Below are 21666 nucleotides of genomic sequence, written 5' to 3'. Positions count from 1 at the left end.
TAAAATCTGTAATGTACGATTTTTTCAGTGATATTTATCCATTAAGGTAAATCCAATCTTCCTAAATATATATGTACAGTAAATATACACGAATATATTGGGTAAATCTTGATTCAGTGATTAAATACCACACTCCTTAAACATCAAGGTCAAACACTATATTCCAACTTTCACCAAAACTGTGTAAATGTATGTCTGCTTGCATTCCTCAGAACTAATTGTTTGTTAAGCAGTGTACCTTTTGTGTATTTCTTGTCTATATACCTATACGTACTAGTACAGAGCCACAGAGGTAAATGGGTAGGTAGGAACTGGTTCCTCCTGGTATTGTGTGGAGAATTATAGGCCTGGCTCTCCGTGGCCATATTGACATACAGGGTAATCCCAGTAGTTGGGATAAGAGGTCGCCTTTTGTTCCGCGTCCATTCAAGTAGTGGTTCCACTCCACTGACCACAACCTACACAGGTAGCCGGTAGCACTACTTACCTGTACACACAGGTAATACCTACTCAGTCACAGGTAAATCGGTGGTGGGACCACTGATATTGGAGGATCAGACACTTTTCTGTCACCTGTCAAATGTTTTTCGGTTTTGAGAGTTTTCGGGATAAAGGAAGATTCTGAAAATTCATCAATTGTGTTCTAACCAAAGGGAGAATTCTGTTGGATGTATTTTTGTACTTGTGCGTTTTGTAAAGATAGTTTTATCTGAAAGAAAAAGAATTGTACCACATCGCCGGTACCTGGAGTAAAAGTGGCCTCGATACTAGAAACATAGCTGGTATGGACTATAATAAAGTTACAGGTAAGATACAGAATCACTTATAAACAGATGTGAATGTTACGTAGGTTTTGTTGATTTTTGTTTACAAACAGATGTTTTTGTACTCTTTAGTTAAATGCCTGACCACAGTAGATATGTGTCTTGTGTAGCCTTAAGTTCCAACCTTTTTAGTTGGGACACCTGTTTTTTCACTCAAAGTGTACTTCGATCAGGTATGAAAAAAAATGATAGCGAATTCTTAGGTAAAGCTATATGTATAGTAAGCTGGCTTGTCATAGGATCCGTTGATTGTACATTAACTATGTCATATTGGCAATAACAAACTTCTATGTTTAGATACAGTAATATCTATATAAGGAGAGAGACATCAGGCTATTGATAGATTAGGTTGATGTTTGACAGAACGTTTGTGGTCCTATTGCTATACTGTACTATAGCTATGTTTAGATACAGTAATGTCTATATAAGGAGAGGGACATCAGGCAGTTGATAGATCAGGTTGATGTTTGACAGACCGTTTGTGGTCCTTTTACTATACTGTACTATAACGATGATTAGATACAGCAATATCTATATAAGGAGAGAGACATCAGGCTATTGATAGATTAGGTTGATGTTTGACAGAACGTTTGTGGTCCTTTTACTATACTGTACTATAACTATGATTAGATACAGCAATATCTATATAAGGAGAGGGACATCATATACACATAATGGATTATGTAAGAACAGCCTGGTGGGGAGAACCATACCGGGTTTGACACAATATGTTCGTGTATTAATAGCTATAGGTTTGATAACAATACAGTGATCAGCTGGTGAGATGAACAGCTTTGAGAGCTCCGTATGTTACATACATTAATTACTAAGCATATGTAAGATGAATCAATATTCAATACAATGTTACAAAATTTTCTTTAATGAAAAATCATTATTGGGACTTTGGATTACCGCTTATTACAAAAAATCATTGGAGGAGGCTTAGATACTGCAGGTGAAGTGCTGAAAAGATGAAAGCCTGAATTGTATGAATTAAGCGACCACATGACAAAAAAATGAGTCATTGTTTAGGTTAACTTAGTTATTGATTTGTATGTAACCCGTTGGTTAAAGTACTAATGTAGGTTAATTATTTACATATATTTATCTTGTAGGTTAAATCCTGTCGGTTCACTTAGTTTTCTTGTTGGTCACTTTTCGTCCGTCGGTGTGCGTCGTGCGTCATGCGTCGTGCATGGTGCGTAAACTTTTTACTTTTTCATCTTCTCCTCAAGAACCATTGGATGGAATTTTTTCAAACTTGGTCAGAATCATCCTTGGTAGAAGAGGCTACAAAATTGTAAAATTGGGATTCCTACCCCAACCCCTGGGGCCAGAGTGGCTTCTTCTCCAGACTCAGAGATACTACAGTCATTTTCTCTGCATGGATGTAAATATCATCAGGGGCTTTATTTGAATTGTAAATTTCAGGACCCCTGGGCCATCCCTTCTCCCTGTGGGAGGGGGTAAAGTTTACTTTAGTTTATATAGGGAATCAACACTTTTGGGTATATTTTGACAATTTTCTGTAGGAAATTATTCTTACTTGGTGAGAATTTTCCTTGGAGGAAGATGGTTTTAAAATGTAAAATTGGGATTCCTACCCGAACCCTAGGGGCCAGGGCCCACTTGTATAAAACATCTCAAAGTTAAGGAAAATCTCAAGCAATGTATTGTCTATGGAGAATCTTAGACTTGAGGAAATCTCAAGAGTTGAGATGTTTTATACAAGTGGGCCCTGGGCGGTGCCCCAAAGGGAAAAATTAACCAGTGTTTAAAAAATCTTCTTCTCCAGACTCAGAGATACTACAGTCGTTTTCTCTGCATGGACGAAAAGATCATCAGGGGCTTTATTTAAATTGTAAATTTCAGGTCCCCTGGGCCATCCCTTCTCCCTGTGGGAGGGGGTAAAGTTTACTATAGTTTATATAGGGAATCAACACTTTTGGGTATATTTTGACAATTTTCTGTAGGAAATTATTCTTACATGGTGAGAATTTTCCTTGGAGGAAGATGGTTTTAAAATGTAAAATTGGGATTCCTACCCCAACCCTAGGGGCCAGGACGGGCCCCAAAGGGAAAGTTTACCAATATTTCAAAAATCTTCTTCTCCAGACTCAGAGGTACTACAGTCAATTCAGTGCATGAATAGAAAGATCATCAGGAGCTTTATTGAAATTGTCAATTTCAGGACCCCTGAGCCATCCATTCCCCCTTGGGGAGGGGGTAAAGTTTACTATAGTTTATATAGGTAAATAACACTTTTGAGTATATAATTATATTTTATCAATTTTCAGCAGAAAATTATTCAAACTTGGTCAGAATCATCTTTGGTGCATGAGGGTATTACATTGTAAAATTGGAATTCCTGCCCCATCCCCATGCAGGGGCTTATGTATTGTATTTCACTAAGTTTACATGCTGATTTCCACATCACATATAAACAATGAAATAAAGCTACCAGTACCTATGATATAACTCAGGTGACCGCTAAGGCCCTTGGGCCTCTTGTTGGTCATCTTGTAGGTTATGTTATCTTTAAGGTTAATTACGTTATCAATAGCATCATTATCACTGGAGAAATTCAAGCTTGACCTGTTAGTCACCTTAATGTCTACCCACAGATAATTTGACAAATCAGACGCGTAGCTGCCACGTAAGCAAATAAGCAGTTGCATGCACATCAAAAATTCAAATATACTGTTATATTTTTATTTATTTATTTATTTATTTTGTTTAAATTGTAAATTGTACATATTTATCTAACAGTCTGCGTGTTTATACAATGATCTGAGAGTGGAATAACACAGCGTATTGTGGTAGAAATATGTATACATATATCTAAACATCGATATAGGAGCTACCATCATCTTATGTTCGGAGAAATGTTGATGATATAAAAAGGATTTGGGGGACACAACAGCAAAAAATCTGAAATTAATCTGTTCATATTGCCTCCGACATTTTAAATATCTAGTTAATTTAGATTCATCAGGAAAGAGATATGACGCAACAGATATTTTCGGGTAATTCCAACAATCGACACATTTTTGTCAGAGAGAAAAAGGAGAAAAAAGAGCTGTCTTTCGCATTTGAAATACATTTGAATTTTTGCGATGCTTTCCAATAATAAAGTGAATGAATCAACCAAAAAATGTTGTCTGTAAATTTAATTAAAACACTCAAATATGTATCTAAAAAGCCACCAGATGGCACGATAGTGCTTCTAGATCGAAAAAAAAATGGGTGGGCATGCCCCCGTACCCCCCTAGAATGGCTTCTCGACTTCGGCGCTCACATTCGCACCTTCCGTGCGACTATCTGCATGCACATACAAAACAGCCCAGCTATACGTGCCTGCCAATTAATATAAGCTTGATACAGCTTTGTACAAATAGCCTACATAACAGTAAAAGGTTATATGTTGGGTATCATATCTGAAAGACAAATCAGCAGAAAATTATAAAACCTGCTTAGCATAATAATAATAATAATAATAATATACAGCATTTATATAGCGCCCTATATAATTTGTAAAATTATTCTAAGGCGCTTTACAACATATGGATAATAGTAATGGTTATAATTGTGAAAACAAACAACAAAGGCTTGCAATCACTTTCATACATTTAACAAGCAATGTGCACATAATTGAACAAATAAAAGGGTTGTATTTACATGACGTCTTTGCAAAGATTCTAAAATGCAGACGTGAAGAGGTGAGTTTTAATGTCCCTCTTGAACTTGGCCAGGGTATTCGACTTCCTAATAGCAGATGGTAAGCTATTCCACAACGTAGCCGAAACCCTCCCAAAGCATCTGTTTCCGTAGGTCACAGTACGAGATTTTGGGACACACAACAAAGATTCTGACTCCGACCGCAGTGATCTTGACGGCTGATACAGGGTAACAAGTTCCTGTAGGTACTGAGGAGCTGTTCCATTCAGTGCCTTGTATGTGTATACCAGAATTTTGTACTGCGACCTGTATCGTACAGGTAACCAGTGCAACGAATAAAGCGCAGGTGTGATGTGCTCTCTCTTTCGAGTACGAGTAACTAGCCGTGCTGCAGTGTTAAGGTTAAGGTTAACATTCATGCTTGTTTGGTCTTGTTCTAATAATATAATACTATTAGTCAATCATCTCTGTCAAACAGTCACAACCGTGTCACAACAAAGTAGTATTCAGAAAATCATATCTTATAATTGTATACGTAAAGGAGTGGAAAAATGGTTGTCCCTTCAGGGGTTACCTTACCATCGTAATTTGAGTCATTGTCAGGCAGGTGTGATAAAGTTTTCGCATTACATAACTCCCCAGTCAATAGTATTCATTGTTAGTACTCAGTTGTTTCCTATTTGCTTGGATCAGGTGCGGAATTAGCCAGATATTTAAAGTCATGTAACCTGGCCCTTCAGGTCATCTATGTAAACTGTCCTTGTCAGGTAGCTAGCTCATCCAGGTATATTCAGGTAGATTTTGCAGGTAACTCATCCAGGTAGATGGTGTAGGTAGGTGAGGCCATTCTAGGTAGATGGTGTAGGTAACTCATCCAGGTAGATGGTGTAGGTAACTCATCCAGGTAGATGGTGCAGGTACGTCATACAGGTAGATGGTGCTGGTAGCTCATCCAGGTAGATGGTGTAGGTAGCTCATACAGGTAGATGAAGCAGTTAGCTCATCCAGGTAGATGGTGCAGGTAGCTCATCCAGGTAGATGGTGCAGGTAGCTCATCCAGGTAGATGGTGCAGGTAGCTCATACAGGTAGATGGTGCAGGTAGCTCATCCAGGTAGATGGTGTAGGTATCTCATCCAGGTAGATGGTGCAGGTAGCTCATCCAGGTAGATGGTGCAGGTAGCTCATCCAGGTAGATGGTGCAGGTAGCTCATCCAGGTAGATGGTGCAGGTAGCTCATACAGGTAGATGGTGCAGGTAGCTCATACAGGTAGATGCATGGTGCAGGTAGCTCATACATGTAGATGGTGCAGGTAGCTTGTCCAGATAGCTCATACAGGTAGATGGTGTAGGTAGCTCATCCAGGTAGATGGTGCAGGTATCTCATACAGATAGATAGTGCAGGTAGCTCATCCTGCTTGATGCTGCAGGTAGCAAATCAAGGTAGATTGTGCTGTTAGCTTGCCAGGTAGATGGTGAAGGTAGCTTGTATATACCTGGACGAGCTACCTTCACCATCTACCTCATATAGTATGAATTATTAATGAATCTTCATAAAAGTTGAACTGGCATAAATCTTTAAAAAAAAAATCAAGGACATTTAGATATATTAGTATTTATTTACCTATGAAATGATTTTACATGAGAAATTTGACAAGTTTCCAATCTGGGTCAGTTCTGGTTTGTTAATTAATTTTCACAAAGCAATACACTATAGGTGACAGGACAGTCATGGCCTCTGAACTGACGCTAATTAATTTCCATTTAGATGGGTATTAGATGTATGAATGTCATTCAGTTACAGTGATCCCTGATTGATGCCGACGTGGAATTTCCAATTGTACGGTTCACTGAATACCAGGACATGGTCGACCTTATCTATTCATCAGTGTATCTCCTCTGGACAATGAGATTCTATAATTATCTAGGTCAATGTCCCACTCGCAGGAATCTGTATTTATTGTCATACTTTCCCAAAACTTTAGAGATTTTCATGATGTTTTGGTGAAATGACATTTCTGATGCTTAATTTCATATTTTATGATATTAGTCGTAGGCCAATAGCTTATTGGTGTCAATAGTTAAAAAAAATGATACAGAACATGGCAGTCTTTTTCACAAGGCATATATGGGCAGGGAAGTCTATGGTTAATACAATGTCATCTTAGGAGTAAGACAGAAAAATCTCAACCCAAGGGGTAAGATTCTTAAGTGTCTAGCCTGAGGCTTTGCTGAGGGCAAGAGTTTTAAGAAACCTACCCTGAGGGTTGAGATTTTTATGTCTTAATCCTAAAGTAGGGTATGATTATGTTTCTCCCCGTCAAATACAAGTGTTCATTTCATGATTACTAGCAAATTAGAGTTATCTTCTGTGATCTGCTATATTTGACTCAATGTCATACAATTGTTATGACAGGGAAATCCCCCTCCAACTGACACAAACCAAATAGAATAATAGCTTAGGAATAAACATCCCTTAATCTGGTTCAGTACATTTACCTTTTCCAGTACCGTAGAAAGCATAAATACGTCCGATATGCTTGATTAGAAAGTATAAGTATCGCCTTGAAACACCATGTCGAAGTGCCGATTTTCGGCCTTTCTGATCACTTCAAACGATAGGCCCTATATCGTATCTGACTGTGTACCTTCGTGGTTAGACGTTTTAGAATTTCAAGTGATCGAGAAAAGTTATTTAGCATCGCAGTTATGCAGTTTTTAGAACAGCAAACCTTTCAGAATTACTTCGACGGTCGCTTGTATTAGGTGCCAATCGACGACACGTGCACGGGAATGGCCAAGTTGCGCAAAGTGATGTGATCCCTATTTATTTCGAAGGGTTGGTCAATACCGTTATAAATTTGTCCTTTTCCTTTCAAGTGTTCTGCTATTTACATTTGAAATGTGTGATCTTTTTAAATATATTTATATATTTTTTTTACATAAAACATGAATTACGGAAAAAATAATTATCAATATTGCATCACTTAGGCTACTTTTTATTTGGATTTTATTAGTTTTATTTTTTGATTGAAGGCACGGAATTAAAGGCGAAAAATATCTTAAAATTTAAACTTTCAGCCTAGATTTTTCACAATTCCTGTGTCAAGAAATGAGATAAAGTCTGAAAAAGCCTCTCTTTTGAAAAATAATAAAAAAAGTTCTGGTGGAAATTTTCAGCATTTTAATTTAAATCATATTTTCTTAAAATTACAGCCATATAATCTGAAAGGATTAAAAAGATATCCCATTATGAATTAAATTATAAACATGATGTATAACAAAAAAAAAAAATTAACGGAGTACTCCTTAATTTAACATCATATTGAATAGTATTGCACTTCAAAAAATATAAAACATTTAATGATTTTAATGGAGGGCCTATCCGTAACGGTTGGAGGCCGAGAAAGTATGGCCACTGTTTAAAAAAAAATGGCTACTAAAATTCAAACATGGCTACTTTTTTGGCTACTGATTAGGACTAGGGTGAGCCCTGAATCATCTAGATATTGGTAAAATACTGAAACATCAACAAAATGTGATGATCGCGTATGTCAAAGTAAGTTTATTAAGATGGAAAATAAAACAAACTTACATTATTGATATCTTTACTCCTGTGCATATAATGGTTTAATATTTTGTTTTGCCAACCATTACAATAACAACATCAAGGGATTTTCTATTAATTCAATATTTTGTTCAATCATAAATGGGAATGCGAGGTAACTAGGAATATAAGAAGACTGGTTTTGACTGATCACATTACACCATTCTCACGTAAGGTATATAATATCATAATTATGTGATGTCGACCGGTATATGCTCATGCGGGAAACACCTACACACAACTATAACAAGTTCCTAACAGCTGTAATTTTCTGACAATTACCACAAATTGAAAAAGTTAAACACTTAATTTGTGAAGACTGTTGGCCCAAATATCTTTTTGTATTCCTCCGTAAGATATTGTATAAGATTACCTGTACTGTGTTTAGACACTAATCACGCTATAGTCATGAATGACAACAGATGACGTACGACCTAAGAGTCATTCTCACTCGGACACTTTATACTGCCCCCTTACTTTGACACCATTGTAGGTAATACCAAAATGGACCTATTAAACAACCTTGGTGCTGTCAAAAGCAATTTGGGAAAATTTGACTGATTGAAGAACCTTTCAAAATTCTTAAATAAATAGTCATAATGTACATTTTTATTTCAATTAATTGGTAAAGATTGTGAAAAAAAAGATGCTCAGACCACAGAATATCTAGAGGACGCTTTTAAGAGATTAGGTACTTATTAAGAAAAATATAGTAAGTTCACAAAATTAAGAAAGATCTCTTTCAAGTAAAATTTAACAGAAGTATAAGGATTCACATGTTATATTGATCTGCTCAGTGTGCCCTTTTTGTATTATAATCCAGTTATTCATGTTTCTTTACAAAATGAAAATATTAGGTTACCAAAAAAACCTGGTTACAAGAAGTCTATTTCCAAATGGCTTATAAACCAGTGTTGGGGTTATGTTGATGGATCTAGTAGCTCGAGTTTTATACACTACTACCAGAAATATGTGTAACAAGATTTGACTGATGATGTGCATATACTGGTAATTAAGGTACATGTTAACCTATTAGTCTTCATCAATCTAGACTCAGGACTTCCTGGTCTGTAAAAATGGTTGGTGTATATTAGTACTAGCAAGAACTAAAGCTTTAGTTTAAATTATGAATTAAAACCTTTGGCATCAGTCATCATTGTGTTACTGAGATAGGTGTAGTTGGATTGGTAATCATGCTTCCTTAGTCCTTGTAGGTGGTATTCTTGATTTCTGCACGTAATTATGTTGACCTAGGTAAAGTTAGTCAGTTTGTATGCTGAAAGTACTTGTATCCTAGCAAGAGTTGAGAGTTGTACAATGTAGGTCTAGCAGCTGAAGGTCATATTGTTGACCTAATTTTTTAAGACTGTTGTTGACTGACCAAGATGAAGGTCATTTTAGTGACCTACTATTGGTCCTTAATTTTAAAGCTAATTGAAATGTATAAAAGTATATAGTGACCACAGCTGACCTTGACTTATATAAAGATATTACCATAGAAATCAATACATAGGTACAGGATGACTTACCTTGTAGCATGTTTGTGGTGTAGAGAAAGTCACGGTGATACTTGTCACAGAAGTGCTGTTTAAATGTCTGTAGGATCCTAATGTATACCTAATGGAAGCTGTAACAAGCTGGGTCAGGAAAAAACAGACCACTTATAAATGTCAACCATTCTGGAAATTTTCCACTTGATAAAAAAACACTTAAGTGAAATTTTTTATCATAGGAATATGAAGTATAGTACTTGTATATAAAAGTCAGGTATTGACTATCAAAACTTGGCAGTTTAATTGTAGTTATAGGTCACAAAGTTGGTAATACATTTAAATGTTTTAGTCAAAAACGAATATGTCTAACATGGACCTATCTTAGAATCGGATTGCTCTTTGATTTATACAATGTATTTGTGTCTTTATCACTCTTCCAGCAAAGTGCTTCCTTTAGGAAAGTCATTCACCACTCCTTTAATTTACACTAGTTGTCCTGACTATCATTATATACCTTCAACTGTTGTTGCCCATCAAATCATTGAACTTTCTGGATATTCGACATTATAGTCCATCATTGACCTTCAGAGAAAGAAAATAATAGTCACCTGCAGGACAGTGTTCCCCTTCAAGATTGTTGACCTTCAAGACTGTTCCCCTTCAAGATTGTTGACCTTCAGGACTGTTCCCCTTCAGGATTGTTGACCTTCAGGACTGTTCCCCTTCAGGATTGTTGACCTTTGTTGGCCTTCAAACTGTTGAACTTCAAGACTATTGGCATTCAGAGTAGTTTGAGTTTCAGGATTGTCAACTTTAAAGTCTGTTCGATTTCAGAGTCAAATAGGACTGTTGACTTTCAGAACTTTGTGATGCATTGTGCTTATAAACTAACAAAAACTACCATATTGATTCCTCTAGATCAACGTGACATTTCATGACTTGGGTAAACTTTTTAATGTCTCCTCTATTGAATTTGACAAGGAAGGTTTCCTCTGGTTAATCAATACTTATAGAAAACAGGCATGAACACTGCCATAAGTCTATGTCCACCCACAGTTTACATCGGAAATACTGGCCGTTCTTCTGCTGCAAGGAAATACTGGCCGTTCTTCTGCTTCAAGGACATACTGGCCGTTCTTCTGCTTCAAGGAAATACTGGCTGTTCTTCTGCTGCAAGGGCGTAATCATAAACACCAAGAACATAATCGCAAAATCATGTCAAAAAAAGATATTTCATTAGTTCTTTATTGTTTAAATTTCATAACATTTAATGAATGAACGTAAATAAAATATCTAAATGTTTATTACAACAAATAGGGTAGCGTTTTTTTTGTTGTGCTGCGACTGTTCTAGCAGACATAATAGGTATAGTGGTGGGATTATGTAAAATTACAAAATCTATTGTAGAAAGCACAACTACATCTGAAAACCTGTCCTAGCAACACATTTTATGGATTTTTGTATTAAAATCACTGGAGACAGCTTGAAATTCAACTGAGCAGATTAAAAAATGTCTGTACGTTTATTTGAATATCAATTCCAAGTGAACTAAGTAGGCCTGTGGATAGAGGATATGGAGGTTAGGTAGCAATGTGAACTAAGTAGACCTGTGGGTAGAGGATATGGAGGTTAGGTAGGAATGTGAACTAAGTAGACCCGTGGGTAGAGGATATGGAGGTTAGGTAGGAATGTGAACTAAGTAGACCCGTGGGTAGAGGATATGGAGGTTAGGTAGGAATGTGAACTAAGTAGACCCGTGGGTAGAGGATATGGAGGTTAGGTAGGAATGTGAACTAAGTAGACCCGTGGGTAGAGGATATGGAGGTTAGGTAGGAATGTGAACTAAGTAGACCCGTGGGTAGAGGATATGGAGGTTAGGTAGGAATGTGAACTAAGTAGACCCGTGGGTAGAGGATATGGAGGTTAGGTAGGAATGTGAACTAAGTAGACCCGTGGGTAGAGGATATGGAGGTTAGGTAGGAATGTGAACTAAGTAGACCCGTGGGTAGAGGATATGGAGGTTAGGTAGGAATGTGAACTAAGTAGACCCGTGGGTAGAGGATATGGAGGTTAGGTAGGAATGTGAACTAAGTAGACCCGTGGGTAGAGGATATGGAGGTTAGGTAGGAATGTGAACTAAGTAGACCCGTGGGTAGAGGATATGGAGGTTAGGTAGGAATGTGAACTAAGTAGACCCGTGGGTAGAGGATATGGAGGTTAGGTAGGAATGTGAACTAAGTAGACCCGTGGGTAGAGGATATGGAGGTTAGGTAGGAATGTGAACTAAGTAGACCCGTGGGTAGAGGATATGGAGGTTAGGTAGGAATGTGAACTAAGTAGACCCGTGGGTAGAGGATATGGAGGTTAGGTAGGAATGTGAACTAAGTAGACCCGTGGGTAGAGGATATGGAGGTTAGGTAGGAATGTGAACTAAGTAGACCCGTGGGTAGAGGATATGGAGGTTAGGTAGGAATGTGAACTAAGTAGACCCGTGGGTAGAGGATATGGAGGTTAGGTAGGAATGTGAACTAAGTAGACCCGTGGGTAGAGGATATGGAGGTTAGGTAGGAATGTGAACTAAGTAGACCCGTGGGTAGAGGATATGGAGGTTAGGTAGGAATGTGAACTAAGTAGACCCGTGGGTAGAGGATATGGAGGTTAGGTAGGAATGTGAACTAAGTAGACCCGTGGGTAGAGGATATGGAGGTTAGGTAGGAATGTGAACTAAGTAGACCCGTGGGTAGAGGATATGGAGGTTAGGTAGGAATGTGAACTAAGTAGACCCGTGGGTAGAGGATATGGAGGTTAGGTAGGAATGTGAACTAAGTAGACCCGTGGGTAGAGGATATGGAGGTTAGGTAGGAATGTGAACTAAGTAGACCCGTGGGTAGAGGATATGGAGGTTAGGTAGGAATGTGAACTAAGTAGACCCGTGGGTAGAGGATATGGAGGTTAGGTAGGAATGTGAACTAAGTAGACCCGTGGGTAGAGGATATGGAGGTTAGGTAGGAATGTGAACTAAGTAGACCCGTGGGTAGAGGATATGGAGGTTAGGTAGGAATGTGAACTAAGTAGACCCGTGGGTAGAGGATATGGAGGTTAGGTAGGAATGTGAACTAAGTAGACCCGTGGGTAGAGGATATGGAGGTTAGGTAGGAATGTGAACTAAGTAGACCCGTGGGTAGAGGATATGGAGGTTAGGTAGGAATGTGAACTAAGTAGACCCGTGGGTAGAGGATATGGAGGTTAGGTAGGAATGTGAACTAAGTAGACCCGTGGGTAGAGGATATGGAGGTTAGGTAGGAATGTGAACTAAGTAGACCCGTGGGTAGAGGATATGGAGGTTAGGTAGGAATGTGAACTAAGTAGACCCGTGGGTAGAGGATATGGAGGTTAGGTAGGAATGTGAACTAAGTAGACCCGTGGGTAGAGGATATGGAGGTTAGGTAGGAATGTGAACTAAGTAGACCCGTGGGTAGAGGATATGGAGGTTAGGTAGGAATGTGAACTAAGTAGACCCGTGGGTAGAGGATATGGAGGTTAGGTAGGAATGTGAACTAAGTAGACCCGTGGGTAGAGGATATGGAGGTTAGGTAGGAATGTGAACTAAGTAGACCCGTGGGTAGAGGATATGGAGGTTAGGTAGGAATGTGAACTAAGTAGACCCGTGGGTAGAGGATATGGAGGTTAGGTAGGAATGTGAACTAAGTAGACCCGTGGGTAGAGGATATGGAGGTTAGGTAGGAATGTGAACTAAGTAGACCCGTGGGTAGAGGATATGGAGGTTAGGTAGGAATGTGAACTAAGTAGACCCGTGGGTAGAGGATATGGAGGTTAGGTAGGAATGTGAACTAAGTAGACCCGTGGGTAGAGGATATGGAGGTTAGGTAGGAATGTGAACTAAGTAGACCCGTGGGTAGAGGATATGGAGGTTAGGTAGGAATGTGAACTAAGTAGACCCGTGGGTAGAGGATATGGAGGTTAGGTAGGAATGTGAACTAAGTAGACCCGTGGGTAGAGGATATGGAGGTTAGGTAGGAATGTGAACTAAGTAGACCCGTGGGTAGAGGATATGGAGGTTAGGTAGGAATGTGAACTAAGTAGACCCGTGGGTAGAGGATATGGAGGTTAGGTAGGAATGTGAACTAAGTAGACCCGTGGGTAGAGGATATGGAGGTTAGGTAGGAATGTGAACTAAGTAGACCCGTGGGTAGAGGATATGGAGGTTAGGTAGGAATGTGAACTAAGTAGACCCGTGGGTAGAGGATATGGAGGTTAGGTAGGAATGTGAACTAAGTAGACCCGTGGGTAGAGGATATGGAGGTTAGGTAGGAATGTGAACTAAGTAGACCCGTGGGTAGAGGATATGGAGGTTAGGTAGGAATGTGAACTAAGTAGACCCGTGGGTAGAGGATATGGAGGTTAGGTAGGAATGTGAACTAAGTAGACCCGTGGGTAGAGGATATGGAGGTTAGGTAGGAATGTGAACTAAGTAGACCCGTGGGTAGAGGATATGGAGGTTAGGTAGGAATGTGAACTAAGTAGACCCGTGGGTAGAGGATATGGAGGTTAGGTAGGAATGTGAACTAAGTAGACCCGTGGGTAGAGGATATGGAGGTTAGGTAGGAATGTGAACTAAGTAGACCCGTGGGTAGAGGATATGGAGGTTAGGTAGGAATGTGAACTAAGTAGACCCGTGGGTAGAGGATATGGAGGTTAGGTAGGAATGTGAACTAAGTAGACCCGTGGGTAGAGGATATGGAGGTTAGGTAGGAATGTGAACTAAGTAGACCCGTGGGTAGAGGATATGGAGGTTAGGTAGGAATGTGAACTAAGTAGACCCGTGGGTAGAGGATATGGAGGTTAGGTAGGAATGTGAACTAAGTAGACCCGTGGGTAGAGGATATGGAGGTTAGGTAGGAATGTGAACTAAGTAGACCCGTGGGTAGAGGATATGGAGGTTAGGTAGGAATGTGAACTAAGTAGACCCGTGGGTAGAGGATATGGAGGTTAGGTAGGAATGTGAACTAAGTAGACCCGTGGGTAGAGGATATGGAGGTTAGGTAGGAATGTGAACTAAGTAGACCCGTGGGTAGAGGATATGGAGGTTAGGTAGGAATGTGAACTAAGTAGACCCGTGGGTAGAGGATATGGAGGTTAGGTAGGAATGTGAACTAAGTAGACCCGTGGGTAGAGGATATGGAGGTTAGGTAGGAATGTGAACTAAGTAGACCCGTGGGTAGAGGATATGGAGGTTAGGTAGGAATGTGAACTAAGTAGACCCGTGGGTAGAGGATATGGAGGTTAGGTAGGAATGTGAACTAAGTAGACCCGTGGGTAGAGGATATGGAGGTTAGGTAGGAATGTGAACTAAGTAGACCCGTGGGTAGAGGATATGGAGGTTAGGTAGGAATGTGAACTAAGTAGACCCGTGGGTAGAGGATATGGAGGTTAGGTAGGAATGTGAACTAAGTAGACCCGTGGGTAGAGGATATGGAGGTTAGGTAGGAATGTGAACTAAGTAGACCCGTGGGTAGAGGATATGGAGGTTAGGTAGGAATGTGAACTAAGTAGACCCGTGGGTAGAGGATATGGAGGTTAGGTAGGAATGTGAACTAAGTAGACCCGTGGGTAGAGGATATGGAGGTTAGGTAGGAATGTGAACTAAGTAGACCCGTGGGTAGAGGATATGGAGGTTAGGTAGGAATGTGAACTAAGTAGACCCGTGGGTAGAGGATATGGAGGTTAGGTAGGAATGTGAACTAAGTAGACCCGTGGGTAGAGGATATGGAGGTTAGGTAGGAATGTGAACTAAGTAGACCCGTGGGTAGAGGATATGGAGGTTAGGTAGGAATGTGAACTAAGTAGACCCGTGGGTAGAGGATATGGAGGTTAGGTAGGAATGTGAACTAAGTAGACCCGTGGGTAGAGGATATGGAGGTTAGGTAGGAATGTGAACTAAGTAGACCCGTGGGTAGAGGATATGGAGGTTAGGTAGGAATGTGAACTAAGTAGACCCGTGGGTAGAGGATATGGAGGTTAGGTAGGAATGTGAACTAAGTAGACCCGTGGGTAGAGGATATGGAGGTTAGGTAGGAATGTGAACTAAGTAGACCCGTGGGTAGAGGATATGGAGGTTAGGTAGGAATGTGAACTAAGTAGACCCGTGGGTAGAGGATATGGAGGTTAGGTAGGAATGTGAACTAAGTAGACCCGTGGGTAGAGGATATGGAGGTTAGGTAGGAATGTGAACTAAGTAGACCCGTGGGTAGAGGATATGGAGGTTAGGTAGGAATGTGAACTAAGTAGACCCGTGGGTAGAGGATATGGAGGTTAGGTAGGAATGTGAACTAAGTAGACCCGTGGGTAGAGGATATGGAGGTTAGGTAGGAATGTGAACTAAGTAGACCCGTGGGTAGAGGATATGGAGGTTAGGTAGGAATGTGAACTAAGTAGACCCGTGGGTAGAGGATATGGAGGTTAGGTAGGAATGTGAACTAAGTAGACCCGTGGGTAGAGGATATGGAGGTTAGGTAGGAATGTGAACTAAGTAGACCCGTGGGTAGAGGATATGGAGGTTAGGTAGGAATGTGAACTAAGTAGACCCGTGGGTAGAGGATATGGAGGTTAGGTAGGAATGTGAACTAAGTAGACCCGTGGGTAGAGGATATGGAGGTTAGGTAGGAATGTGAACTAAGTAGACCCGTGGGTAGAGGATATGGAGGTTAGGTAGGAATGTGAACTAAGTAGACCCGTGGGTAGAGGATATGGAGGTTAGGTAGGAATGTGAACTAAGTAGACCCGTGGGTAGAGGATATGGAGGTTAGGTAGGAATGTGAACTAAGTAGACCCGTGGGTAGAGGATATGGAGGTTAGGTAGGAATGTGAACTAAGTAGACCCGTGGGTAGAGGATATGGAGGTTAGGTAGGAATGTGAACTAAGTAGACCCGTGGGTAGAGGATATGGAGGTTAGGTAGGAATGTGAACTAAGTAGACCCGTGGGTAGAGGATATGGAGGTTAGGTAGGAATGTGAACTAAGTAGACCCGTGGGTAGAGGATATGGAGGTTAGGTAGGAATGTGAACTAAGTAGACCCGTGGGTAGAGGATATGGAGGTTAGGTAGGAATGTGAACTAAGTAGACCCGTGGGTAGAGGATATGGAGGTTAGGTAGGAATGTGAACTAAGTAGACCCGTGGGTAGAGGATATGGAGGTTAGGTAGGAATGTGAACTAAGTAGACCCGTGGGTAGAGGATATGGAGGTTAGGTAGGAATGTGAACTAAGTAGACCCGTGGGTAGAGGATATGGAGGTTAGGTAGGAATGTGAACTAAGTAGACCCGTGGGTAGAGGATATGGAGGTTAGGTAGGAATGTGAACTAAGTAGACCCGTGGGTAGAGGATATGGAGGTTAGGTAGGAATGTGAACTAAGTAGACCCGTGGGTAGAGGATATGGAGGTTAGGTAGGAATGTGAACTAAGTAGACCCGTGGGTAGAGGATATGGAGGTTAGGTAGGAATGTGAACTAAGTAGACCCGTGGGTAGAGGATATGGAGGTTAGGTAGGAATGTGAACTAAGTAGACCCGTGGGTAGAGGATATGGAGGTTAGGTAGGAATGTGAACTAAGTAGACCCGTGGGTAGAGGATATGGAGGTTAGGTAGGAATGTGAACTAAGTAGACCCGTGGGTAGAGGATATGGAGGTTAGGTAGGAATGTGAACTAAGTAGACCCGTGGGTAGAGGATATGGAGGTTAGGTAGGAATGTGAACTAAGTAGACCCGTGGGTAGAGGATATGGAGGTTAGGTAGGAATGTGAACTAAGTAGACCCGTGGGTAGAGGATATGGAGGTTAGGTAGGAATGTGAACTAAGTAGACCCGTGGGTAGAGGATATGGAGGTTAGGTAGGAATGTGAACTAAGTAGACCCGTGGGTAGAGGATATGGAGGTTAGGTAGGAATGTGAACTAAGTAGACCCGTGGGTAGAGGATATGGAGGTTAGGTAGGAATGTGAACTAAGTAGACCCGTGGGTAGAGGATATGGAGGTTAGGTAGGAATGTGAACTAAGTAGACCCGTGGGTAGAGGATATGGAGGTTAGGTAGGAATGTGAACTAAGTAGACCCGTGGGTAGAGGATATGGAGGTTAGGTAGGAATGTGAACTAAGTAGACCCGTGGGTAGAGGATATGGAGGTTAGGTAGGAATGTGAACTAAGTAGACCCGTGGGTAGAGGATATGGAGGTTAGGTAGGAATGTGAACTAAGTAGACCCGTGGGTAGAGGATATGGAGGTTAGGTAGGAATGTGAACTAAGTAGACCCGTGGGTAGAGGATATGGAGGTTAGGTAGGAATGTGAACTAAGTAGACCCGTGGGTAGAGGATATGGAGGTTAGGTAGGAATGTGAACTAAGTAGACCCGTGGGTAGAGGATATGGAGGTTAGGTAGGAATGTGAACTAAGTAGACCCGTGGGTAGAGGATATGGAGGTTAGGTAGGAATGTGAACTAAGTAGACCCGTGGGTAGAGGATATGGAGGTTAGGTAGGAATGTGAACTAAGTAGACCCGTGGGTAGAGGATATGGAGGTTAGGTAGGAATGTGAACTAAGTAGACCCGTGGGTAGAGGATATGGAGGTTAGGTAGGAATGTGAACTAAGTAGACCCGTGGGTAGAGGATATGGAGGTTAGGTAGGAATGTGAACTAAGTAGACCCGTGGGTAGAGGATATGGAGGTTAGGTAGGAATGTGAACTAAGTAGACCCGTGGGTAGAGGATATGGAGGTTAGGTAGGAATGTGAACTAAGTAGACCCGTGGGTAGAGGATATGGAGGTTAGGTAGGAATGTGAACTAAGTAGACCCGTGGGTAGAGGATATGGAGGTTAGGTAGGAATGTGAACTAAGTAGACCCGTGGGTAGAGGATATGGAGGTTAGGTAGGAATGTGAACTAAGTAGACCCGTGGGTAGAGGATATGGAGGTTAGGTAGGAATGTGAACTAAGTAGACCCGTGGGTAGAGGATATGGAGGTTAGGTAGGAATGTGAACTAAGTAGACCCGTGGGTAGAGGATATGGAGGTTAGGTAGGAATGTGAACTAAGTAGACCCGTGGGTAGAGGATATGGAGGTTAGGTAGGAATGTGAACTAAGTAGACCCGTGGGTAGAGGATATGGAGGTTAGGTAGGAATGTGAACTAAGTAGACCCGTGGGTAGAGGATATGGAGGTTAGGTAGGAATGTGAACTAAGTAGACCCGTGGGTAGAGGATATGGAGGTTAGGTAGGAATGTGAACTAAGTAGACCCGTGGGTAGAGGATATGGAGGTTAGGTAGGAATGTGAACTAAGTAGACCTGTTGGTAGAGGATATGGAGGTTAGGTAGGAATGTGAACTAAGTAAACCCGTGGGTAGAGGATATGGAGGTTAGGTAGGAGTGTGAACTAAGTAGACCGGTGGGTAGAGGATATGGAGGCTAGGTAAGAGTGTGAACTAAGTAGACCCGTGGGTAGAGGATATGCTGTGCCATTGCAGCTTTCCTCTTGTGCCTGTAAGTCTGTCCTCACACGTCTTTTTGGTGTGAGTGTTCTAATTACAGGTGAAGCCTCTCTTTGGTTTTACTTTGGTCAGTTGTATTTGGGATGCTTCAGTGCATATTTTATTGTTTAGTTAAATAGATTGATTGTTGACATGTGCAATAAAAATGTCTGATATTGTGTCTATTTTATGGAACACAATCAAAATTAACCCCTTGGCCAAAGTTGGATTTTTTAATATTATTCTCTAATACTGAATAAAATGTAAATGATATCATACTGGAGTTAGAAATCATAACTTTATATTAGGACATCTATTTGGATTAGCTTGTCCTCCTGCCAACAAGAATTATAAATATTTTATATTAGTATATTTTTGGCTCAAAGGATATATAGAATCTGGCCATCATATGCAGGCATGTCTGTAAATTTTTGTTGTAAATTCCAAAACATTTCCCAGTTTGAGCTTTCCCTTATAGATCATTGTAAAGGGAATTAAAATAAAAAAATTAAATTAAAATATGTATAACTGACAGTGGAATTATAATAAACATATCTGAAAAAACACATTTGAAAAATTGGCTGGAAGCTACCATTGTGGCTATATGCATTTATCTGTGACAGTAATGAAATTCAATATTTTCTGCATATTAATTGACACTGATATAAAAAAAATTGAGAGAAAGAAAATTGTTTGCATACATATTAAACATTAGCACAAGGAAGAATAAAAGATACTACTGATGATAACAGTAGAGTTTCACAGGGTGCACATTTCCCTGGTGTCAATCAGTACCTGGACTAGGTCAAGGTCATGACCCTGAGTTCTATTGTACCTAGTGTGCTGTCTGTAGGGGTGTAAATGTCTGTCTGACGGAACTTCCTGGATCTGAGCTTCCTCAATGCTCGTCAACAAGTCACCATCAACAGTCAGATTATCAGTACATCATCTTCAGTTTAAACCTCCAGCTATACATCTAAGTGTCTTGAGGCCTAATTGTTAGAATCTGGAATATCGCAGACATTTTTCATGGCAACATATGTTTTTGTCTGGATTACTACTTTTTCACGTAAAAGCAGGTTAAACTACAAGAATAAACAAAATAAAGTATCTCATGTGTATCACAATGTTCCTGTCATTTTTGTAAAAATAAACATGCTTTGATATTTAATTTTTCATCGTGAAAACTATGTCTGGCTTGGTCTGTTTTGTGACATTTGACTTGATGGTTCCTTGTCATTGTCATCCTCCTATTCTTTTTGTTTTCTGATCAAATTCTCTCATGATTTATAATATTGAGTTGGGATATATCCTCCAAGTTTGAACTGATTCCAAACTTGATAGGTAGCTGTTTGATAAAGGTTAGAATATTTCATTAAGCAGCAATGGCTGAATTATGATATTGCAATGTTGGGAATGACATTTACTGATGGCCTGTATTTTGATCTAGTGTTGGTTTAAACATACCCACAAATGAATTGTGAAAATTCAAGTCTGTTCAAGACAATTTTAAAGGTAATGCAGAACTATCCATACAAATACTACCTGAGAATGAATTATAAGATGAGATTTAATGTTGACAGCTAGTCTGAAATTTCATACTGCTTTAAGGCAGATTTTTTTTTTGTTGTTGTTTGTGTTTTTGTGTTTTACGTCCTATTAACAGCGATAGTCATTTAAGGACGTGCCAGGTTTTGGTGGTAGAGGAAAGTTGGAGTTCCCGTAGAAAAACCACCGACCTATGGCCAGTACTTGACGACTGCCCCTTGTAGGTCTCGAACCCTAATCTAGTGGTAGCAGAATGTCCGACGCCTTAACCTCTTGGCCACCGCAGCCCCTTTTGTCTTGCAATATCTTTCAAACACTTCCATAGTTCGCGGCATTTAGTTCGTAAAAATATTGAAAAAAATAATTAGTTCATTTTAATTTTTTTATTTAACATTTTTAGTAAATTCTTTGCCTTGAAGGGCACAATTTCTCTATCAAACTTAGTTATTTTTACTTTAAACAGATAAGTTTTTACAGCCATGAACAATTTGGCGTAACGCATTATATACTGGTATGTAAAACTAGTGAGGATGTGAATAAGGTAATGCTCATGAATACACATTCACTCACACGTACCATTTTGTGTTCCGTTCCGCTGAATCCTGCCTAGCCCTATATATGTACCGGTGTCATGTGAGATTTGTATCCCCCATGGGATAAGTACCCGGATACCAAAACTGGCCATAGGATAAGTATCCGGTTACAATATTTGGCCATAGGATAAGTATTCGGATACAATAAATGGCCATAGGAAAAGTATCCCCCCCATAGGAATTGTATCCCCCCTCAATTTTATTATGATATCATTGGGAAAATTGGAGAAAAAAGTTAATTTGATCATTTACCTCAGAAACTTAAATTTTTGTAAACATGCAATGAATCAATATCTTATTTAATAATTGATTGATCTTATTCTATACAATACAAAATGATGGATTTATAAAACTGTTGAAATTATTTGAACTGTCGATTAAACCTGGCAAGGTC

General features: G+C 40.0%; 1 protein-coding gene across 1 annotated transcript in view; it reads left to right on the top strand.

The window, feature by feature from the left end:
- The first annotated feature begins 348 nt into the window (after window positions 1-348).
- Window positions 349-21666, top strand: part of LOC110462053 (uncharacterized protein DDB_G0284459-like) — an 80661-nt gene continuing 59343 nt past the window's right edge. The window contains exon 1 of the mRNA XM_021515830.1: window positions 349-806. The gene's annotated coding sequence lies outside the window, so the exon portion shown is untranslated. The remainder of the gene's footprint in view (window positions 807-21666) is intronic.

Source organism: Mizuhopecten yessoensis, unplaced genomic scaffold (genome assembly GCF_002113885.1).
Source record: "Mizuhopecten yessoensis strain PY_sf001 unplaced genomic scaffold, ASM211388v2 scaffold10741, whole genome shotgun sequence".
Classification (NCBI taxonomy): Eukaryota; Metazoa; Mollusca; class Bivalvia; order Pectinida; family Pectinidae; genus Mizuhopecten; species Mizuhopecten yessoensis.
The sequence above is the reverse complement of the archived record's forward strand: the minus strand, read 5'-3'. Positions and strand labels throughout refer to the sequence as shown.